The following is a 25695-nucleotide window of genomic DNA, read 5'->3' on the forward strand; positions in this document are numbered from 1 at the left end:
CAAGGACAGCAGTTAAGAGGTGGTTATAAAAACAGAGAGGAAGGTTTGATGTATGGGTGTGATTCCAGGGAAGAAGCAGCAAGAAAATGATGCATAACACTCTCCACGATGTTTAAAATCACAGGACTGGATGAGAAAATGTAAATGGAGAAGAGAAGTCGTCCAAGGACTGAGATTGGGATATGCCATCATCTGACTAGAAGTCCTATAAGAAAAAAAATATCTAAGAGTAAAAAACAATTAAACAAAAAGGGGAAGAAAGAGCAAAAGAAAGTCAAAGCATTGTGAGTCTTTCGTTTTACATTAGTAAATCAACAAAGAAAAGCAGCAGTGGGCTTTATAAGTATGTTTAATCATTTTACCACGGACAGAATACCATTAAGAAGTGAAGCTAGCCAATCCCTAAAAAACAAATGCCAAATGTCTTCTTTGATATAATGAGAGCAACTAAGAACAGAGCAGGGAGGAAGAGCAGGAGGAAAAGGTTAACATTAAACAGAGACATGAGGTGGGAGGGAAAGGGAGAGAAAAGGGGAATTGCATGGAAATGGAAGGAGACCCTCATTGTTATACAAAATTACATATAAGAGGTTGTGAGGGGAATGGGAAAAAAAAACAAGGAGAGAAATGAATTACAGTAGATGGGGTAGAGAGAGAAGATGGGAGCGGAGAGGAGGGGGGATAGTAGAGGATAGGAAAGGTAGCAGAATACAACAGTTACTAATATGACATTATGTAAAAATGTGGATGTGTAACCGATGTGATTCTGCAATCTGTATTTGGGGTAAAAATGGGAGTCCATAACCCACTTGAATCTAACATATGAAATATGATATGTCAAGAGCTTTGTAATGTTTTGAACAACCAATAAAAAAAGAAGTTGTCTATGAAACATGTTAGACATTCAAACAAATTATACAGGAAGAAATTATGTATAATTGATTTAGGTCAATTATCATTACAATTGTCATTAATTTCAGTTCTTTGCAATTTCTTTGTTTTAAAAGTCCTCTTTCATACCTCCAACTACTTAATCATCCCAGTATTGACCAGTGTTTATTATACATCATAATCAATGATAAAAAAAAAAAACTTAAATGCCACTACCCTCCAAAATAATGCACTCTTCCAAAATCACCTCATAATATAAATAATCTGCTGTCAGCTGGCATTTTTCCTTAGACAAAGCAAGATCACATATTTCCTTGCTTTCAACCTTAATAGGTAAAAACCTTGTTTTTAATACATTTGCTTGTGTATTAGTCAGCTCATGCTACTATCGCAAAACACCACATACTAAGTGGATTAAACAACAGAAATTTCACACAGATCTGGAAACTAGGAAGTCTAAGACCAAAGTTCCAGAAGATTCCGTTTCTGGTGAAGGCTCTGTTACTGACTAGCAGCAAATAATTCCTGTGTCCTCACATAGCAGAGAAAGAGAGTGTTCTCTGGTATCACCCAATTCTGTTGGACCAGAGTTCCATCCTTATGACCAATTTATCCTTAACTTACTTCCATATTCCAAATTCAGTCATATTAACTGACAGTTTCTTCCACATATGCATTCTGGGAAGACACAGTTCAGTCCCTAGTAGTCCCATTGATTGACGTATAAATTTTACACATGAGTACACATGCACACATACTTTGGGTATATGGCACAAAAGGACTACACTTCCTGGAGCTAAGGTTTTAAATTTGTTCATACAGATACCAACAGAATTTATTATGCAATCACAAGTGCATTTACCTAGGTCAGCAATTTGAAAGTAATAAAGAATTTTAAATGTACTTGCTCGATGATTTTAAAAATGTAATTTGTGAACAGATGAATGGATGCAGAAAATACAACACAATGGAATTTAATTCAGCTACAAAGAATGAAATTATTTAATTTTTAGGAAAATGGGTGGAACTGGAGACAGTACATTAAGAGAAATAAGCCAGACTCAGAAAGTCAAGGATCATATGTTTTCTCTCATATGTGGAGACTAGAGAAAAAAAGGGGATAGAGGAAAGGGATGTCATCAAAATAGAAGGGAGAAAAATGGAATACAAGAAGGGGGCAAAAAAGAGAAAGGATGGGAGAAAAAACGGGAGGTGACAAGGAATGTTATGTACATATAAGAATATATCACAAATAATCCCACAATTATGTGTAACTATAATGCACCAATAAAAAAATGTTTAAGTGTCTCTGATAAAATAAATAAATAAATATTCTGATGACTACAAAAAACAATGAAGTTCAGGTTATCTGTGACAGGAGATAAGAATAGCATAGATAAGTGACATAATATAAAACAAAAATAAACTTACTTTATTCAATTTTTTTATAATTTTTCCTATAGACTTCTCTCTCTTCTTGATAAAAATGCCTAATCTTTTAATGAAATTATAAAAAATAAATTATAAAGAATGCTTATTTCACATTCATATTTTAAGCTTTCTGTGGTATACCCATTAATCTTTCAAAAAACAATACAATGGGCACTCTATGAAAAAAAAGAAGAAATTTACCAGAATTGATTCTACAGTTGTTCAAAACAAGGATGAATCTTTTATCCACTGTTACATTTTCTTGTCTAGACCTTGCCTGGTATATAGGTAGTGAGTGTTACCAATCTATCTACACACATACACATGCACATATGTATGCACACACACACACCCACACACACACACACACACACACACACACACACACACACCACCTTTTTAATAGATCAATTAAGGAATGGAAGAATGAGAGCATTATGGTTTGGATGTGAGGTGTTCCCCAAAGCTCCTGTATTAATGCAGGAATATTCAGAAGTGAAGTGATTAAATATGAGAGCTGTAACCTAATCTGTCCATCCTAGTTTGAATGAACTGAATGAATAGTAACTATATGCAGGTGGGTTATGGCTGGAAGAGGCGGGTCACTTGGGTTATGCCCTGGGAGGGCTCATCTTCCCCTCCCTTGCTGCTTCCCAGCTGCTATGAGGTAAGCAGTTTCATCACCTGGCCCTTCTGCCATGATGTTCTCTACCTCATCTTGGGTCCAGACAGAGCAATGGACTCCAATAACCACAGACTAAACCTCTAAAACTATGAACCAAAATAAAGTTTTCCTCTTCCAAATTGTTCTTGTTGAGCATTTTGGACACAACAACAAAAAGCTGACTAACACAGGAGAAATACTATGATTTATGTGGATAATCCACTAATTAGACAATCCATTGTATTCATAATTCAACTACAGTATGACATCACAATTTAAGGACATATTATAAAAGCTATGCCAATTGATTCTTTCTTGCTATATTTTCATTTTGTTTTAAAATTTGCCTTTACCATGCCAAAGATAAACAACAGTGTGAATGGGGACTGAAAAACTTTAGGTGATAGGAAGGATTTACACACTCTGTTAGAATTTCCCAATTGTGTAGAGTTGAAATATCCAGTGTTCCCGGGCATCAAAAGAACTAAAGCATTGATTCTGTGACATTCAACACTTACTGACTCTAGTCCCTCAATGCCAATATGTGTCATGATGGTTTATTGAGCCCAGGATGTTCCAGGAGAACAATGGACTCCTCTCTGCTCAAAGACTCTGGAAAATAAGTGAATTGGAGAAGAGAGCTCTGTGTCAAATAATTTTTGAAGACATAATTTTGTCTCTTGGAGTTTTAAAATGTCCATTAGCACATCAAAGACTAAGAAATACCAAATATATTTTCTCTATTGTGTTTAATTTTCTTAACGTTGTGCTTCCTGTGCTTCAGATTGCTTGGTGGCAACTCAGCATCATTCTCAGCTTTCCAGTATAATAGGGGCTGGAAGCCAGAGAATATTTCCCAGAATCCTTTGCCAGTATGATCTGGATTATATTACCAGTGAGAAGCATTCACACAAGATTTAGAAGGCAGAAGACAGAGCAACTGTTTTGCTCTGTTAACACCATTGGAAGGTACATGAGCATCAAAAGATATGAGTCCTTTAGATTTTAATTGCAAATCACAAACCTCTCTTTAAGTTATGTAAAATACTTATCGAATCTTTACTAAATGCTTTTGTTTTCTAAAAGTTTTACAAGTATTAACCAATTTAACCTTCACAACACAATGGGTACTGTATGAAAAAAGAAGAAATTTACCAGAATTGATTCTACAGTTGTTCAAAACAAGGATGAATCTTTTTTCCACTGTTACATTTTCTTGTCTAGACCTTGCTTGATACATAGGTAGTGAGTGTTACCAATCTATCTACACACATACACATGCACATATGTACACACACACACACACACACACCTATTTAATAGGTGTGATTGTATGATTGTACAATTTTGTATGATTGTTTTGATGATATCTATTGATATTTACTATGTTAGAAGCTAAAACTGAGAAATTTATAAAATTTTTATTTTAAAATGAGGGGTTTTTAAATATTTTTTAGTTGTTGATAGGACTTTTTTTTTGTATGTGGTTCTGAGAATCAAACCCAGTGCCTCACACATGCTAGGCAAGCACTCTACCACTGAGCCACAACCCTAGCCCCTTAAAATGAGTTTGTTTTTAAGTTCATTCAAAATAATAATAACACAAATTACATGTTATTATAAAAACTATATTTCCAAGACAAAAAAATACAGTTTTATTACTTTACATTTTTAAAAATCTTTATATAGTAAATAGCTTTGTAAAAGAGATCTTCACTCTACATTCTACATTCAATCTGTTGCAATATTGTTTTAGTTAAAATATATGAAGAAAATGCATCCTCACATAGACCTATAGTTTTGAAGAGCTTAATAGCTTCTTCAGACAATTATAGATACTGTTATTTATTATTATAAGCAAAACTTGACAAGTGATGTTTTCCTAAAGATCAGTTGCAATATAGAATCTAAAACTACATTGTTGAATTTTTAACTCAGATACATTAAATTTCATTGTGTTATGGTTCAGATAGGATGTGTCTCCCAAAATTGCATGTGCAAGACAATGCAAGAAGGTTCAGAGGTGAAATGATTAACTTCTGAGAGCTTTAACATAAGTGAATTGATCCACCTATACAGATTAACTGGGTCATAACTGCAAGTAGGTAGAGTGTAGTTGGAGGAGATGAGTCAGTAGGGGTGTGACTTTAGGGTCTATATTTTGTCACTGATGAGCCAAACCCATTCTTTCTACTTCCTGATTGCTATGCCTTGAGCTGATTTCCTTCTCTATCCCTTTCCACCATAATGTACTGGAGTTGGTCATCTATGGACTGAGACATCTGAAACTATAAGCACCAACAAACTTTTGATTCTCTAAAATTGTTCTTGCAGGACTTTTGGTCACAGTGACCCCAATTGACTGACAAACAATTGGTTTGTTTTGAATTTTGAATGGATATATTTTACACCTGCATTATTTTATAACATCATACATTGGTCATTTGGAAAACATCAGAAAATTTGGAAAACTCATTAATTTGATGAGTTATACAGGTCACTCAAATAATGAGAAATTTTATTCCACAAAAATCACAGTTATTAATATTACTGCTAATGTTATCAGAAATGTCTCTTAGTATAGGAAAATGTTTTATCTCATAGTGACAGATAAAAGTTTTCCAAATTTCTGGGCTGGGGATATAGATCAATTATAGAATGCTTGCCTCACATGTACAAGACCCTGGGTTCTATCCCTAGCACCTCAAAAAAAGACTGTTTTCCAAATTTTTAATTTTCACTTGAAAGCTCAAGTTTTTTTATTATTCACAAATACTGTGATATGTGAGTTGTTTTCCTTGAAATGACAGGCTCACTTTCTTTTTGAGAACAGATCTGCCAAATTCTAATCTGAATGACCATAGTTTTCCTCTCTAGAGTAAAAATAGTGCTTCCCTTAAAAAAAGAGGCAGGAGGTTTGGTCGATTCACCTCAAAACAAGTTTATTTTCTGAAGAAAACTCATTTTGGTATGAAGTAGAGTGCTTTATGTATTTTGTTGCAATTGACATTAAAAAGATGTGTACTCAAGGGCTGAGATTTCATAAAATAAATCATCTTTACCACTTCATAATGAATGTCCATGAGAAATGCTTGTACTTCTGCAAGTGTATGAGGACAAAGAATTGTAAGACCACTCACATCACTTAGCATCACTGCTTTGATCCAGGTAAAGATGTCTTGTAACTTCTGTACAAATGTTGACATAATGACAGGTAAATAATATGTGAATATTGTTATGAAAGAAGTTTTGACCTCAGAGATACCTTAAAAATCATGGGGATTCCTAGGGGTCTGTGGACCACACTTTGAGAATGCTCTAGTCCTTCCTATAATATTACAGTCAGACTTTCCTAAACTATTTCTTTTCTCCTGATTCATTGTTCTCCATCACCTATAGCCAGATTTAAAGGCTGTATCAGGGGCTGGAGAGTATTGCTCAATGACAGAGTGCTTTCCTACCACGAGTAAGACCCTGGGTTTGATTCCCAGCACTGAAAATAAATAAAATAATTAAATAAAGTAAAGGACATGTTATACCATGGCACCAATTTATCTTTCCAATCTAACTTGCCTCCCATACCCCTCCCTCTACAGTCCCCAAATACTACTCTATAAGCTGGTCTGGTCTGTTCCCCAAATTTCCATTTTCCCTTTGCTCTGATATTACATACATTATTTAATCATGTAAACATCCCATGATGATATAGTTTTAATCTGTAATTTCCCCTAATGCCCACATGTTAAAACTCTTGATCTTCAGTTTGGCACTACTGGAAGGTAATGGAAACATTTATGATGTGGAGCCTAGTGGAAGAGTCCAATGGGGGTACTGCCCTTGAAGGGGACATTAATATTTTTCTCTCTCCTTTTTGTTCCCAGCCACGGGGAGTACAGCCTTCGTGGGCCTGTGCTTAACCCTGATGTGCTGCCTTGCCACAGGCCCATAAGCAGCTGAGCCAACTAACTATGAACTGAAATCTCCATAACTGAGCTAAAATAAATCTTTCCTCTTTTTAAATTAATTAACTCAGGCATTTTGTTATAATAATCAAAAACTGACTAACACATTCACCTTTTATCAGTGGCATAAAATCACAACCAAAGCTCACTGTCCTCAATAATGACCTTCTCCAAGTGATTTGTCCATCCCTTAAATTCAACATTTATAGTTTAAATCATTCTTTGAGCACTTCTCACGTGGTCTTTATTTTAAAATATCTTTTATATTGATTTTACAAAATAGTCCACTTTTATAGGCTGGTGCTTTGTCTCTTCAGTTCTTTAACAGCTGTGATATAAATCTTTACACCCCATATAATGGGAATACATAGGACTCAAAAAGAGTTGAACTGATGGTTGTGATTGTCTCAGTCATCTGATAAAAGCCAACCTTCACAGTTTGTAAGAAATAATTTGCTATCTCATCGCTGATAAATATTCTTTATGGAATGTCATATGGAAAGGAAAAAAAGGCCATAATTTTTTAGTCACAATTATTTATGCTCACTAGGACTATACTGTGTGAGACAGATATTTCTTAAGAACTATAACTTGACAATGAACAAACACTTGTTGATAAAATATTTGATGGTCATTCCTACAAATGATAAGCATAGAGTGATTGTCCTGTGGTATGTGCTCTTAGCTAGTGATCTTCTAATTGGTTATCTAGTTAACTAGGTGTCTAAAGATCATATGATTCCTATGCTCCTAGGCATATTCCAACAGCTTCTGAGGGTTTTCAAAGAAAAACCTGAAAGGAAAGTGAGAAAGTGAGAGATGGGGGAGCGAGAAATGAAGGACAGAGACCAGGCGAAGATCCACACAAAGGTTAAAGGCCATCTCTCTCTGTAGAGAGAAGAGAGGCCCCTAGATGTCTGGGTATTCAGCTTTTGTGGGGTAGGGGTTTGGGAGTTGTACTTGTGGCCTATGGGATAGTCTCGGGTGCTTGTGTCAGAGCTAGGCAGGTGGGGAAGAGCATGGGATTGGCTTAGGTCGATGGCACCATGGGGCTTTCCAGAGTCAAGGGATTGTGTCCTTCTGGGATTGACTTAGGGTTATGGTACTATGGGGTAGGTCACTAATGGGGGTGGGGGGACTTCGGGTAAGAGGAAGTACAGGAAAGCAAAACTTATAGATGGCTACTCCACTGTTAAATCAATACCCTATAAAACCAAACAAAAAGATGCTATAGCCATTGTAAGTGTTCAGAGTGTTTTGTCTTCCAAGCAATAGAATTACATCTTACTTTCAGAAATTATTATTGAGAAGCCTTGAATTTCATAACACTTTGAGGTTCTCATCAAGGCTATCAGAGTACACAATGAATTGTATATTTCAGTGATCAAAAAATGTTTTTATAAACCTTGCCCTCTTAGGTGAACAATTATTGGAGAAAAACATTCTCCAGCCTGATTTGAGTTTCAAAAGCTAGCAATAGAAAATCACCATGACAATAGTTTCTAATCCCCACCTCAAATCTGTACTGAAGAACCCAGTAAGTGAACAGAATGAAGTGTGATACAGAGCAAGGGGTGTCATGGAGGTGCAGGGGGTTGGGTATTGAGAGACATTGGAATTGACACTTAAAATTTCTGAATATAATTTAATTCTCTTAATAAAGCATATTCACATACACAAACCTCTTTTTGTGGCTACTCTGATACAGGCAGGGGCTGGAGGTGTTAGCACCACTTTCTGCTCTCAGTTTCATATGTGAGGGCATCTGGCCTGGAATTGAGTCAGGACTATCTCTTAATGTCAGAAGCAATAGTAGAGAATAAATTTTCATTTAGATATATTCAGACACCTATTTTTAATAGTCCACCAAAAAAAAGGTTAACACCAAATAAATCTTGAGGAAATAATATTATTTTAACAGTAACCACCTGTTACATGTTAAAAATGCAGATTCTTAGGCACTACTTCAAATCTAAAGAATCTTAATTTCATGAAGTAGGGATTGAAATCCATTTGTCAAGTTCTATAGGTATTTTACACATTTTCACAACAGGTCATAAAGCTTAACAACAACTGAAGTGCCCATCTGGAGCTCTGAAGAGTAACCTTCATTCCACAGAAATCCTCTCCATCTTGACCAAATGGCCATGATCTAACTCCAAATGCAACTCCCAACTCATTAAAAGTCTAGGGATCTAAAATCAATCATTGGTTAGAGTATCTCCTTGGGCAAATGTTACTGTACTTACATGGGGTCAGTTGGGAAAGTGTTAAAATAGTAAATAGTAGACCATTCTAGATTTCAACATAAGTTTATAAATTCAGCAATTTCCCATTGGGTTATCTGCTACATCTCCCATGCCTCAGAGGATGGGTCAATGGGAAGTACTTGAAAAACATTCATTTATTCACTTTTGGTAATACCCAGAAAATAAGTCTTCAACATCATTAAATGCATATTGCAGCAATCAACTTCCTTTGAGAAAATTTTCATTCTCCACTACCTCCATTTGGAGTCAGAATAGAATCCATTAAAATAGCACTTTTCATTATAAAACATTAAATAGTAAAATGTACAGGAAAGCCATAACTTCAGGTGCATCTAACCCTAGCAAGGATTAATAATGGCTTGTAACTACTATTTTAAGATCATCAACATAACAAGATTTTTTCTTATTTTACCATGATAATATACATAAAAATTGATAAATCTAATGTGTTGCCTTAGGTAAACATTCTCATAAGATCATGTTTTACTCTAACATTTGATAGCTATCAAAAAGGTCCAATTATAAGAAATCTCAAAGATAAATAACAGAACAAATATGTTGCACATAAATTATTCAAGTCTTGTCTCATAGTTTCTCTTGTATGTCACAACAAAATAATGCTAAATTAGATACCTAGGGTTTGTCACTAAACTCCTTTCCTAGATCCAGTAATTACTGTTGACACTAATGTCATCACTTAGTTGAAAAACATTTTGTTTTCCTGTGGAGATAATATTAAAATGTTATCAGTTAAAGCAATAAAATTAAAGCAATTCATAAACTTATGAGACCATTTTATTACTTGGCATTTTAAAAGTTTTCAGTAAGTTCTTCTAAAAGACTACAGGGATTTAATAATGGCAACATGTTTTCTGCAACGTCTAAACATCACAAGTAAAGTACTCTGAAGATCACATAAGAAAGTAAAAAGAATTGTTCACAGGAGCTGTCCCTATGCTATTAAATGTGAGCCTGGGTGATTATAACCTGTGTTAGTTTTCCTTTGCTGGGACAAAATACCTGAGATAAATCAACTTAAAAGGGGAAAGATTTATTTGGGCTCATGGATTAAGAGAGTTCAGTCTATGGTTGCTTGTCCTTTGGGGGCCTGTAGGAATGCAGTTTATGCTGGCAGAAAGTTAAGTGTGTGGGAGACCAAAGCTGCTCACCTCACAGCAGCTAGGAAGTGAAGAGGGGAAGAGAGGGAACAGGATTCTAATAGCCCCTTTAAGCACATGCCCCCTGTGGCCTCACTTCCTTTCTCTAGGCCCCACCTCCTGAAGGTTCTGACACTTCCCAATAGCTCTCCAGGCTGACATCAAGCCTTTAGCACATAGCACACCAAGATGTTAGGGGACTTTTACCATCTAAATCATAACACGACCTCTATATATTGGTACATAGTTGTCTTGGGTAGCTTGTTGTTTCCTTCTTAAAATCTTCTATACAGGAGTCCTCTAGGGACTGGTCACTGAACATAACTACTGTTTACATTCTCAAATGCTCTCATTCACCCAACATTCATATGACCTAATTTACAGCAATTCAAGCAGTTGCCAAGGTGGCCATCAGATCTCTGTACATTAGCAATCAATGATAAGAAAGCATCACTAATATCTCAAGTAGGAAGAAAAATATCAGCTGCTTTTAAAACCATGTAAAGTACAGCAACCCATTAAAACCCACATAAATGTGTTGACAACAGAGAAAGATTTGTTTTAGTGACTTTATCAGTCATCATTAAATAAGAGCACAAACTTAGCCCTTAGGTATAATGATAAATAATTAACAGTTCTCAAAGAATTTAACACTAATTTGAAAACAATTGTTATATAATATGCTGATTACTATAGAAGTGACCAATGAATCTTAACCACATTTTTGTGATTTAAGAAAATAAATGTTAATAGCATTATTCCAATTCTACCATATGGTATATCATAACAAACAAAGGAAAAAGAATAACCTCTAAACTAGATCTGAAATTGAGCATTTATCATGTTTAAAGAGTTTGTCAAACGTTTAGAAACTTGTATTTTCATCCAGAAATTTTTATCTCAACAGATTATTGAAATACATGAAGGTGTTAAGAATTATATATAACCCACATTACTCTAGTTAAGGATTGTGTAAGGCATTGTTATTGTTACTTTTGTATATATCTTTTTAAATCACCTGTATAGATCTTTTGAAATTACTTTTTCATACTTTATTTATTCTTTAAAGATCCTCATATGAGCTGGACAGGAAAGATGTTATTATTTATTTTTCTAGGGAAAAGCCTAACAGGAAAAAATTTTTGCAAAATCTTTGTGTGAGTAAACTCGGTCTGCATCAGGATGATAGATTCAATTCAGCCTAAAGATCTAAATATTCTTACTTCCAGATTTTTCTACTCATATTTCTACAACCAAAGAAGTTTGTAAGAATCATAAAATTATATGGATATGTAAAGTATCAGTCATATTTATAAAACAGGAAAAACAGTCAAGTTGGGAGATTATTACTTATCAAAACAATTCCCAGAAGATTCCTGTAAAGAACATTTTAAGAGGGAAACAAGAAGTTAACCTAAGACACTATGTACCAAGGAGATTGCTGGGCACTATTACTAACACCCCTGGCATATCCCCACATGGTCTAGGTTGCATCCCACAAGGATACACCAGACACTCTAGGTCCAGACACATAAATGCCACGACACAACTCTGGGGTCCTCTCCTCCTGATTCCTTCTGCCCGTTGTTCTATTTGCTCAATTCATTTCCCCAAACCCAATTTAGATATCATCTCCTGAGAAAAATGTTTTTTTTGACTCCTGCATACAATAACCTTCATTGTGTGTTATTCATACATATGTAAGAACATTAACTACTTTAATTGTAATTGATTTATTTCCTCTACACTTTGAGCTTTCTGAAGACAAGGAGCCCTCTGATTCATTCTCATAACTCTACTACCTAGCACAGTTCCAGGGACAAAAGAAATGTTCAATGCATATTTGTTGATTGAAGTATTAATAGGCAAAGTAGAGGACTTTGTAACCATAAGAATGTTTAAATGCAAATATACTTCTAAAATATTTCTATACAGTTTTAAAAAATGATATATTTTCATTATTCTTTAAAACATTATTTTTGCAATCTTGTTTTCAACCTATTTGTTCTGCCATTGATTAAAGAACTATTTAGAAACTTTTCACACAGCCTAAATTATGATGAATTGGCCATTAGTACCATCCAAACTAATGAAGTATGTGTGTTTCTAAAGGGAAAAGAGATACAAAGAATTGTCCCAAAATACATTAAGTAGCTGTTTGCTTTTAATAATCAGAAAATCAGATTTAACTACAGTATTTAATGTTTCCATCTTGTTACCAAGGATATGCATTTGCATAATCTTGCTCAAACAAAAAAATCTATGCCATAAAATTAAAATTTTATAAAGAATTTTAAAAGGTAGATTCTTTTTTAAAGTTCCAAATATCAGTGAGTATCTTTTACAAAGTATCAACAAAACATACCAAAAAAAAAAAAAAAAAAAAAAAACTTCTATTAGAAGAAAAAAAGAAATAGGCCTCATTGACTTGTACTACTTTTTCATCTGTGCTGCCTTAGGGATATATACATTTTCACATTTCAAAACTTACAAAGCAATGACAAGGTAACAAGATTTTCTCAAAAAGTGTCTCTTCTCTACTGAAATCAAAAGGCATGTGACTTCCTATACTTCCATGATTTTTTCCAACTAAGATTATGATTCTAATAACTTCAACAATATCAACAACATTAACGATACAAGAGTTATTCTTTATGGAACTTTGTTTCATTTATCGGGTTCTCTCTTCCCCCATGATCAGCAAATGATCTGATCACCCCTAAAGCAATTGCAGCTAATGGACCAGCTGTCATATACCAGCAGAGGGCCTGAGGAGGACTGGCAGCCTTCATCTGGCCCTCGTCATTTTTAGGACAGTTTGACAGAATAAGAAGAAAAGAACTATCAGAACAACAACCAAAGCCCACAGGTAAATATGCAAACTAGCCAAGAAAATACTTACCAGTTCTGGGGCATGTGTGGTCGAAAGCTGTCGCTACCAACCCTGGCAGAAGGGCTTCTTTGAGGGCAGAGTGAAGGGTCAACATTTTTGGCCTTAACTAACAAAACACAAAGAGAAGAAGACAAAAGCAGCTCCTTGGGTTAATTATAGTACAAAGACCATCCAGTCTTCAGCTACTGGGGCTGTGGACCCACCTGCTGATTCCTCTTCCTTCTCCCTCATGGACTGGGAAAGCAGCAAATCAGAAGCAGGTATAGATGCCCCCCACCTCACTGCTAATTTGTTGTAGGTTGGCAAGAAAAAAGCAAGAGAAGATTAGTGCCATCCTCTTCTTGCCTTGCCAGGGTTAATACTGATAATTATTTGGTCACTGGCTAGTCCAGCCTCAATAATTGCTACCTCTGCCTTCTCTCTCACATTTGCATTTGAATTACCTTCCTCCTGACACTGAAATGGCTCAGAGCTTTGTTTTGCTTGACCTTGTGTTGATAACATTCACTTCTTCATAACCAGTCAGTATCTACCATCTGTGCCTTCCTTGAAGGGTGCCTGGGAAATGTTCACCTGTCTCAACAGATGTTTAAAAATGATCAGGCTTTTTTTCTTCTATAAGCATGAATGCATATCATCTAAACTTGTAAAATACATGCTTATGTATATGTGTGTATACATATATGCTTGTAATCTGACTGTAGATGCCTTTTCTTGAATAATTGCAAGTTGTTTCGCTAGTGATCATTTGGCTTTAAATGTTTTTGTAAGCAGCATGTTCTTGTTTTAATGTACAACAAGAATTCTAGTTCCATCTGTAAAGGAAGTTCTTAAATTATAACATATTTATGTGGTGAGTCTTGATAGCTAAAAATGTCAAATTTCAGGCTTCGCTAACAAATGTGATTTGCCAAGTTCTCTCATAGTATTTGAGACACTAAATTAGATGCTTCCTAGAGTCAGAAAAATGACAGTACTTCCCCTTATTGGGTTTATGTTCTAACAGATGCCACCATCTGCTATTTATTCTCCTTATTTTGAATACAGTATCACACAGACACAACAAGTTTCAATGAATTTTAAAAATTCCATGGTTAACATATTCCACAGAGAGAACTTGGAAAGTTTTAGAGGAAGTGAATTGTTCACTTTTTAATTCATTTAGTTGCAAGGCACTCACACAGAGGATTTAGAGAATAGACTCTGAAGACAAGTGAATGCAGACCTTACCTAGCTCTCACTCAATGGATGTGGAATTTAACTCTCAATTACTCCGATTACAAAGTGGGGAAAAAAAATTCATACCTACTTCTCAGAGTTGTGGTTAAGGACTGAGTGAGCAAATGTATATGAAGATCCAGATCCACAGTTAATACTCTGCCAGCTTTAATCATTAGATCTTGGAGTTGGGATGCCAATCAAAAAACACATGCTACCAACCCAATGTTCAAATCTACATAGCCACCATTTCTACATATTCTTATACATCTCAATTATAATCACAAGCTCAATTCCAGTGTGAATACAGCCACTTTTGCTGAGTGCCCACTATGTGCCTTCGCCTGCTCTGATACTATTTGTTACCTACTCAATATCCATTCGCCACTTCTTTCTTATCAACATAATCATTTTTCACTGTCAGACTAGCAATGCCCAACTGAAAGAAAGGAAACACATTTCCCAAACTCCTATTTAGATAGGGGATTCATGTGACACAGTCTGGGCAATGGGATACAAGCTTTTGATTGAGATTTTTGAGAAATCTGGCAAATTCTACTGTCACGTGAAGTTTGTTTTTGCTGTCTCCTTCCTATTTACAGAGCAGGTGTGATAGCTGAAGCCACACTGACTGCCAGGTGACAATAGTAAAAGGTATCTCCAAATATGACTGAAAGGAAAGGTGCAAAGGACCTGGGTCATGATTGCATGGTAGACTTGCTGTAAGGCCTGGACCACCTCTCTTCTAACTGGCTTTTTGTTAGTACGTGAAAGATGAATCATTTTTCTTATTTAAACTACTCTTATTTGGGTTTGCATAATATATGCAGCCAAATTCAAACCCTAATTAATATAAGTGGATATCATTGTTCCTATTTACAAATAAGATTAAGGAACATCGTCTAATATGGTTTGGAGATGACAGAACTAAATTTGGAAGCTGCACACAGTCTGGGCCCAGAGCAGGACATATATAATTATATATACTGTATACCTCTTTTATTTTATTTTTTTTTTATTGATCGTTCATAACATTACATAGTTCTTAATACATCATATTACACGGTTTGATTCAAGTGGATTATGAACTCCCGCTTTTACCCCGTATACAAATTGCTGTATCACATCAGTTACCCTTCCATTGATTGACATATTGCCTTTCTAGTGTCTGATGTATTCTGCTGTCTGTCCTATTGTCTACTATCCCCCCTCCCCTCCCCTCCCCTCCCCTCCCCTTTTCTCTCTCTACCCCTTCTACTGTAAATCATGTCTTCCATTTGTATTCTCTTGACTTACCCCTCCTTACCTCTTATATGACATTTTGTATAACCCTGAGGATCACCTTCCATTTCCATGCAATTTCCCTTCTCACTCCCTTTCCCTCCCACCTCTCATCCCTGTTTACTGTAAATATTCTTCTCAAGCTCTTCGTCCCTACCCTGTCCTTGTTTACACCCCTTATATCAAAGGAGTCATTTGGTATTTGTTTTTTAAAGATTGACTAGCTTCACTTAGCATAATCTGCTCTAATGCCATCCATTTCCCTCCAAATTCTATAATTTTGTCATTTTTTAATGCAGAGTAATACTCCATAGTGTATAAATGCCACATTTTTTTTATCCATTCATCTATTGAAGGGCATCTAGGCTGGTTCCACAGTCTTGCTATCGTGAATTGAGCTGCTATGAACATCGATGTAGCAGTGTCCCTGTAGCATGCTCTTGTTAGGGCTTTAGGGAATAGACCGAGAAGGGGAATAGCTGGGTCAAATGGTGGTTCCATTCCCAGCTTTCCGAGAAATCTCCATACTGCTTTCCAAATTGGCTGCACCAATTTTCAGTCCCACCAGCAATGAACAAGAGTGCCCTTTTCCCCGCATCCTCTCCAGCACTTATTGTTGTTTGACTTCCTAATGGCTGCCAGTCTTACTGGAGTGAGATGGTATCTTAGGGTAGTTTTGATTTGCATTTCTCTGACTGCTAGCGATGGTGAGCATTTTTTCATGTACTTGTTGATTGATTGTATGTCCTCCTCTGAGAAGTGTCTGTTCAGGTCCTTGGCCCATTTATTGATTGGGTTATTTGTTATCTTATTGTCTAATTTTTTGAGTTCTTTGTATATTCTGGTTATTAGGGCTCTATCTGAAGTGTGTGGAGTAAAGATTTGTTCCCAGGATGTAGGCTCCCTGTTTATCTCTCTTATTGTTTCTTTTGCTGAGAAAAAACTTTTTAGTTTGAGTAAGTCCCATTTGTTGATTCTATTTGTTAACTCTAGCGCTATGGGTGTCCTGTTGAGGAATTTGGAGCCCGATCCCACAGCGTGTAGATCATAACCAACTTTTTCTTCTATCAGATGCCGTGTCTCTGATTTAATATCAAGCTCCTTGATCCATTTTGAGTTAACTTTTGTGCACGGCGAGAGATAGGGATTCAGATTCATTTTGGTGCAAATGGATTTCCAGTTTTCCCAGCACCATTTGTTGAAGATGCTATCCTTCCTCCATTGCATGCTTTTAGCCCCTTTATCAAAAATAAGATAGTTGTAGTTTTGTGGATTGGTTACTGTGTCCTCTATTCTGTACCATTGGTCCACCCGCCTGTTTTGGTACCAGTACCATGCTGTTTTTGTTACTATTGCTCTGTAGTATAGTTTGAAGTCTGGTATCGCTATACCGCCTGATTCACACTTCCTGCTTAGTATTGTTTTTGCTATTCTGGGTCTTTTATTATTCCATATGAATTTCATGATTCTTTTATCTATTTCTACAAGATATGCTGTTGGGATTTTGATTGGCATTGCATTGAACTTATAGAGAACTTTTGGTAATATCGCCATTTTGATGATGTTAGTTCTGCCTATCCATGAGCAGGGTATGTTTTTCCATCTTCTAAGGTCTTCTTCTATGTCTTTCTTTAGGGTTCTGTAATTTTCATTGTATAAATCTTTCACCTCTTTTGTTAGGTTGATTCCCAAGTATTTTATTTTTTGGGGGGATATTGTGAATGGAGTAGTTGTCCTCATTTCCGTTTCAGAGGATTTTTCGCTCATATACAGGAACGCCTTTGATTTATGCGTGTTGATCTTATATCCTGCCACTTTGCTGAATTCATTTATTAGCTCTAATAGCTTCTTTGTAGACCCTTTTGGGTCTGCTAGGTATAGAATCATATCATCTGCAAATAGTGATAATTTAAGTTCTTCTTTTCCTATTTTTATGCCTTTAATTTCTTTTGACTGTCTAATTGCTCTGGCCAGTGTTTCGAGGACTATGTTGAACAGAAGTGGTGAGAGAGGGCATCCCTGTCTTGTACCAGATCTTAGAGGGAATGCCTTCAATTTTTCTCCATTCAGAATGATGCTGGCCTGTGGCTTATCATAGATTGCTTTTACAATGTTGAGGTATGATCCTGTTATCCCTAATTTTTCTAGCGTTTTGAACATAAAGGGATGCTGTACTTTGTCGAATGCTTTTTCTGCATCTATTGAGATGATCATATGGTTCTTATTTTTAAGTCTATTGATGTGGTGAATAACATTTATTGATTTCTGTATATTAAACCAGCCTTGCATCCCAGGGATGAATCCTACTTGATCATGATGTATAATTTTTTTGATATGTATTTGAATCCGATTCGCCAGAATTTTATTGAGGATTTTTGCGTCAAGGTTCATTAGAGATATTGGTCTGTAGTTTTCCTTCTTTGATGTGTCTTTGTCTGGTTTCGGAATCAGGGTGATGTTGGCCTCGCAGAATGAATTTGGAAGTTCTCCCTCTTTTTCTATTTCCTGAAATAGCTTGAAAAGTATTGGTGTTAGTTCCTCTTTAAAGGTTTTGTAAAACTCTGCTGTATACCCATCCGGTCCTGGGCTTTTCTTAGTTGGTAGTCTTTTGATGGTTTCTTCTATTTCCTCTATTGTTATTGGTCTGTTTAGGTTGTCTATATCCTCCTGGCTCAATCTGGGCAGATCATAGGACTCAAGGAATTTATCTATGCCTTCACTATCTTCTATTTTATTGGAGTATAAGGATTCAAAGTAATTTCTGATTATCTTCTGTATTTCTGAAGTGTCTGTTGTGATATTGTCTTTTTCATCCCGTATGCTAGTAATTTGGGTTCTCTCTCTTCTTCTCTTCGTTAGCATGGCTAAGGGTCTGTCAATTTTATTTATTTTTTCAAAGAACCAGCTTTTAGTTTTGTCAATTTTTTCAATTGTTTCTTTTGTTTCAATTTCATTAATTTCAGCTCTGATTTTAATTATTTCTTGCCTTCTACTTCTTTTGCTGTTGTTTTGCTCTTCTTTTTCTAGGATTTTGAGATGAAGTATGAGATCATTTATTTGTTGGTTTTTTCTTTTTTTGAGGAATGAACTCCAAGCAATGAATTTTCCTCTTAGAACTGCTTTCAATGTGTCCCATAGATTCCGATATGTTGTGTCTGTGTTTTCATTTAACTCTAGGAATTTTTTAATTTCCTCCTTGATGTCTTCTAAAACCCATTGATCACTCAGCAACCTATCGTTCATTCTCCAGGTGATGCTTGCTTTTTCCTTTCTTCTTTTATCATTGATTTTCAGTTTCATTCCATTATGATCAGATAAGATGCATGGTATTATCTCTACCCCTTTGTATTGTCTAAGAGTTGCCCTGTGACATAGTATATGGTCTATTTTTGAGAAGGTTCCATGTGCTGCTGAGAAAAAAAGTGTAGCTACTTGATGTTGGGTGGTATAGTCTATATATGTCAATTAAGTCTAGGTTGTTAATTGTGTTATTGAGTTCTATAGTTTCCTTATTTAACTTTTGTTTGGAAGATCTGTCCAGTGGTGAGAGAGGTGTGTTGAAGTCTCCCATGATTATTGTATGTTGGTCTATTAGACTCTTGAACTTGAGAAGAGTTTGCTTGATGAATACAGCTGCACCATTATTTGGGGCATATATATTTATGATTGTTATGTCTTGTTGGTGTATGGTTCCCTTGAGCAGTATGAAGTGTCCTTCTATATGCCTTTTGATTAGCTTTGGCTTGAAATCTATTTTATTAGATATGAGTATGGACACTCCTGCTTGTTTCCGCGGTCCATATGAGTGATATGATTTTTCCCAACCTTTCACCTTCAGTCTATGTATATCTTTTCCTATCAAATGCGTCTCCTGTAGACAGCATATTGTTGGGTCTTGTTTTTTGATCCATTCTACTAGCCTGTGTCTCTTAATTGGTGAGTTTAAGCCATTAACATTTAGGGTTATTATTGAGATATGGTTTGTTCTTCTATCCATATTTGTTTATTGATGTTACTAAACCTGATTTGTTATCCTCTTTGACTACTTTCCCCCCTTTACTGTCCTACCTCCCATTGTTGGTTTTCAATGTTGTTTTCCATTTCCTCTTCCTGTAATGTTTTGCCAAGGATTTTTTGAAGAGATGGTTTTCTAGCTGCGAATTCTTTTAACTTTTGTTTATTGTGGAAGGTTTTAATTTCATCTTCTAACCTGAAGCTTAATTTCGCCGGATACACGATTCTTGGTTGGAGCCCATTGTCTTTCAGTGTTTGAAATATGTTATTCCAGGATCTTCTAGCTTTCAGAGTCTGTGTTGAGAGATCAGCTGTTATCCTGATTGGTTTACCCCTAAATGTAATCTGCTTTCTTTCTCTTGCAGCTTTTAAAATTCTCTCCTTATTCTGTATGTTGGACATCTTCATTATAATGTGTCTAGGTGTGGATCTCTTATGATTTTGCACATTCGGCGTCCTGTAGGCTTCTAGGATTTGGGATTCTGTCTCAATCTTCAATTCTGGGAAGTTTTCTCGTATTATTTCACTGAATAGACTGTTTATTCCTTTGGAATGGAGCTCTGTGCCTTCCTGTATCCCAATGACTCTTAAATTTGGTCTTTTGATATTGTCCCATAATTCTTGGATGTTCTGCTCATGGTTTCTTAGCAGACTTGCTGAGCTGTCTATGTTCTTTTCCAGTTGAAATACTTTGTCTTCATTGTCTGATGTTCTCTCTTCTAAGTGATCTACTCTGCTGGTAGTATTCTCAATTGAGTTTTTAAGTTGGTTTATTGTTTCCTGCATTTCTAGAATTTCAATTTGTTTGTTTTTTATTACCTCTATCTCCCTGTGAAATTGATCTTTTACTTCCTGGATTTGTTTGTCAATGTGATCTTTCATTGTCTGATTTTGCTGTCTCATGTCTTCCTTGAGACTCCAGATCATCTGAAGCATATATATCCTGAACTCTTTATCTGATATTCCATCTGTTGCAGCTATTACCTCTTCTAAAGTTGAGTTGACCTGCATTGCTTGTGGTCCTTTCTTTCCTTGTCTTTTCATACTGCTCGCGTTTCTTTCTGCTTGGTGCAACTGTTGTGTTTTGAAATTTACCCCCTATTTATTTATGTTGCTCTTGTATACTTGAAAAGTCTCCCTTGCAGGTGCAGGCGGCGGCTGTGCCCCTACTCCAATTGGGGTGACGTGTCTACCACGCTGGCGGCTCTCTGGGCCTGTTCCGGGAGTGGAAGGCGGCTCTGCTCTGTCCCTATTCCAATTGGGGTGTCGTGACTACAATGCTGGCAGATCGCTGGGCCTGTTCCGGGCGTGGGCGGTGGGCTTGGCTGGCGGGATTCCACCTAATGGCAGTCCCTAACCTCCCTGCTTGCTAATTAATGGCTTCTCTGAGGCGCCACGCCTTCTGTAGCTGCGGGGCAGGCCGCGCGAATCAGTTGGCCTGGATCTCCGGGGTCCTGCTGCTGGCTGTTTTGATGTTGCAAGCTGTTGGAGAGTGGTGGGATTCCACCTAATGGCAGTCCCTAACCTCCCTGCTTGCTAATTAATGGCTTCTCTGAGGCGCCACGCCTTCTGTAGCTGCGGGGCAGGCCGCGCGAATCAGTTGGCCTGGATCTCCGGGGTCCTGCTGCTGGCTGTTTTGATGTTGCAAGCTGTTGGAGAGTGGTGGTGTATTCTTCAGCTTTCCCGGATGGTGGACACTGCCTGGATGGAGTGTCCGCTGTTTTGATGTTGCACTCTGAAGGAGAGTGGCGGTGTATCCTTCAGCTTTCCCGGATGGTGGCCGCTGACTGCCTCGGTGGAGTGTCCGCTGTGGGGGATGGGACTGTACCGCTTCCTTCCCCTTCTGAGAACCCGTGCTCGGCCCAAGGGTCCGTGTGGGCTTGGCTGGTGGGATTCCACCTAATGGCCTTCCCTAACCTCCCTGCTTGCCAATTAATGGCTTCACTGAGGCGCCACGCCTTCTGTAGCCGCAGGGCAGGCCACGCGAATCAGTTGGCCTGGCTCTCCGGGCCCTGCTGTATACCTCTTTTAAAAGAATATCAATAGGTATAGGAACCAAAAGCTGATTATTCCCCCTCCTATCTATACAGTCTGATTCCTTGACCCACCATACATTCCTGCGTACAACCAAGACCATTCCATTTATAAAGGTGCTGAGCACACCGTGCCAGATTTTGGAGACACCACACACGGACAAATCAGACAAGATTTCAGCCTTCATAGAAATGACACGGTGTAGATAGGCAGAAGCATAGATATGCAAATAGACAATGGCACGATGACCACACTTCAGTTTTGTGGGTGATACAACGTACGAGGGGAAAATAAAGGAGAGACGTCAACTGGCCAGTTTTCTGTCCCTCCCAAAAAATATTCAGTTACTCATTGTCCAAATGTGAGAAAATTTTCAGAAAATTGAACTACTATACTTGAATGAGCTCATAATGATTTTTCACTTCAAGGGAAAGAGGACCAGCTAGATAACTCACCCTTGTATTATCCTGACTTGACATGGGATTCCCTAGGCTCTCTCCATGTTCATTATTCACCTACTCTTTTCCTATTTACACTTGTTCTTACTTTCCATGTGCAAAAATGAGAAATATTTCCCAATTCTCCCACACATGGTGTTCAAAGGGCTGTTACTCAGCTATAGGTTGGTGCAACCTGTGTCTGAACACAAGCTCTAATCCCACCAGCACTCACAAGCCATTCCTTCAAGTCTATTTTGTAATGAGGCCATTATACCACTTGCCTTAGGTCACTTCTGTCATTCCTGAATGGAATGGCAATTGCAATGAGACAATGAGGAGCTTTCTTTTATATCTCCTGAATCAAATCAGAGGAAAATCATTCTTTCTCTGGACCACAAAGTCCAAGCTTCTCTTACAACACCACCTGAGGCTTCATCTTTAATTCACAAAACTAACATATAAAGACTCCTTTTGTTAACTACCACATTAGGAAATCAAGTAAAATAATAGTCCAGATTCACTTGCTCTCATCCCCAATGTCCTTTTCTCTTAATAGAGCAATATATCTCAAAAGATTTTTTAAAAGAAAGACAGAATGAGACTGTTAAAAAAAAAAAACTATACTGTGTTAGATCTTATTTTACCTAGCTAATTATCCACTCACCATTTGCCGTCTAAGTATGAAACAGAAACAGCATGCTGCTGATGGGAACCCCAAGCCCTTTGGTGGATTCCACCAGCGGCAAGAGCCAACGTGAAATCACTTCACAAACCTAAAAGCAGAAACAGTATTCATTTAATAGACACAGCACAAATAACAGAGAAAGAAGCAAATATATAACTTCATCATACTTATCTTTAGTGGCTGAAGAACATGGCGTGAATAGTTGTGTCTTTTTTTTTTCCAATAATAATGGTGGCTTTTGTCTTCCAGCTATTTGCATTGATAGCTTCTCTACCTATCTCACTTGGTAACACATTATCCCTGGTTACTCCATTTGTCACCATAATTATGTAACTTGGAGGGCAATAATATGGTACAACAAAGACTTTGAGTTCTTTTCTTAACTAAGCCAATAACTTTTGGTATGACCTTGTAAGAGTTAGCCACGAGCCACAAACTCATCTTTAGAATGGCAGCAGCAATCACCGACCTCATAGGCTCATAGGGAAACAAGTAGATTTTTCAAATGATGATAAAACACTTTTAATATACAAAGAGCTTCTAAGCTGTTTTCATTCTCTGCATTTCCCATTACAGGGTGAGCCAGTCTCTGATTATTCATTATGAGAGCCACAGTCCCTTCCCAGGAAGTGCAGCCACAGGCATGAGAGTGTCGAGGTGAAATATGCATTGAAATATCACACTCACGACTTGATCAAAAGATGCTTTTGGATCTTTTCATCACAAAAAGTGCCTGAGCTCTTTGTATCTTCACAGATAACTGAACATGGCGAAGCTCGATAGAAGGGAGTCAAGGATGAGAGCATTGACTTCCATCATTTATCCTTGCCATGTTGGAGGAGACTCGGTAATAAGCATGAAATTGAGGCTGCCATTGTCTAGTCTATCCACCTGTGCTCAGTGTCTGACAGTGGTAAGGTTTAGCATGTTGTGCAGAAAATCAGATTCAGATAGCAAAACTGTGCCCATCACAAGACCCCAGGGTACTAACCTTTTCCTTCTCGTTTAACATTTCTGATCCATTCATGAGTTTCTGAAGAAATTTGCACTTTCTAGACCTTATTCTACTTCAGGGTGCTGTCCCCCCGCCCACTCTCATTCCCAAGTGGAGAAATTTACACTTATAAAAAGCTTTATTTGTGGCAAACATTTACATTTATAAGAGTCAGTAAAAGTAGAAGCCTTTAAATTTAACCCTGTTGAAACCCTCTCCTAAATTGTTCTGTGGATTCTACATTGACTTTTCCTGCTTCTCCTGGTCCTGACCACATAGCTCCACTCCATTCTCTCTTGACCCATAATCCTTTCAGATACTCAAGTAAGACCTGTGGATGGGATAAAAAAAAAAATAGGACCATGAACATCTGCCTAGCCTGTGTCTCCGTGCTTCCATGTTCTTCTCTCCTCCTTTGGTGCTTTTTTCCATGAAGACATCAGGAAATCTTTGAAAATATGAATCAGATAATTCATTCCTTTCTGAAGCCCTGCACTGGCTCTCCATAATTGTTAGAATAAAATCCACGTCCACTGAAGGACTCATAAAGACCTATGTGATCTGGCCACTAGCTTCATCTCCAAACTTATTTTGATAGCCCCCTCTACTCCTGTCACACTAGCAGCCAGACTGTTCTTCATATTTCCCAAGCACATTCCTGCCACAGGATCTTGGCATTTGCTCTAACCTCAACTGAGAAACTGTCCATAATAGTTACATGGCTCATTCTCTGCCTTCATTCAGTTCTGTAGTTAAATCTCACCTTAATATAGAGGTTTTCCCTGATCACACTATCATCCCAGCCCTCTGAATCTCTGCTATTACCTTATTCTGGTTTCTCTCCAAAACATCCATCACCTCCTTGTATTATAGTATTTTGTAAGCTTATTAATATGTAACCATGAGGGCAGGAAGTTGATGTGTTTTGTTCATAACTTTATGCATTTCCAGCATGTAGATCAATGCATGACCCAAAGTAGACAATAAATATGTGTTGAATAAAAGAGAGTGAAAGGGAGAAATGAAGGGAGAAAAAGCAGAAATATTAGAAGGAAGGAAGGAAGGAAGGAAGGAAGGAAGGAAGGAAGGAAGGAAGGAAAGCAGGCAGGGAGGGAGGGAGGGAGGGAAGCAGGGAGAAAGGAGACAGTGTTGCAATAGGACAAGATCTGTTAAGTACTAGCAGGAAGTTCATATGAGTTCTTACAGGGAAATGGAACATATTCTGACCACCAACCTTTCCAGACCTCCTACAACACTGAAATCATAAACTCCCACAGTCTTTCAGTCGGAAGAGATTCACCAGGAAATTGTGTTTTATTATCTGCCCAATTCAGTAGTTCTTACCACATCATTAACAAAACGAAGTACAAAACAGTATTGGAAATAAACTTGAGAGCTCCTACTTCTTTTATAATTTTTGTTTCTATCATTCCCAGTCAGGATGTCATTACAATACAGAACACATGTAAGAACATTTGCTGATTAAAAGATTGGGAGAAAATGTTTTCAATCTGGGAGAATTTTAATTCCTTTAACCCCTCTCTCCTGCACCAATAAAGATCGATTCTCCTCTGTTTCCTCATACTCAGAAGATAAAACTCTTTGGAGTACCTTATATGGCTGTACCTTGCCCTAGATACTTATAGATATTATTTTGTTTCATCCCCATGATTTACTATATATGTGACTATTTTCAAACAATATCTGCTCCTCAGGTTACTTAACAATATGATAGAAATATTTAAGGCATCAACTCATAAG

General features: G+C 37.1%; 1 pseudogene; it reads right to left on the reverse strand.

Moving 5' to 3' along the window:
* LOC144257165 (small ubiquitin-related modifier 3 pseudogene) overlaps positions 1 to 13499 on the reverse strand; it is a 67197-nt pseudogene extending 53698 nt beyond the window's left edge.
* Positions 13500 to 25695: the final 12196 nt, after the last annotated feature.

The sequence above is a fragment of the Urocitellus parryii genome, chromosome 10 (assembly GCF_045843805.1).
Source record: "Urocitellus parryii isolate mUroPar1 chromosome 10, mUroPar1.hap1, whole genome shotgun sequence".
Classification (NCBI taxonomy): Eukaryota; Metazoa; Chordata; class Mammalia; order Rodentia; family Sciuridae; genus Urocitellus; species Urocitellus parryii.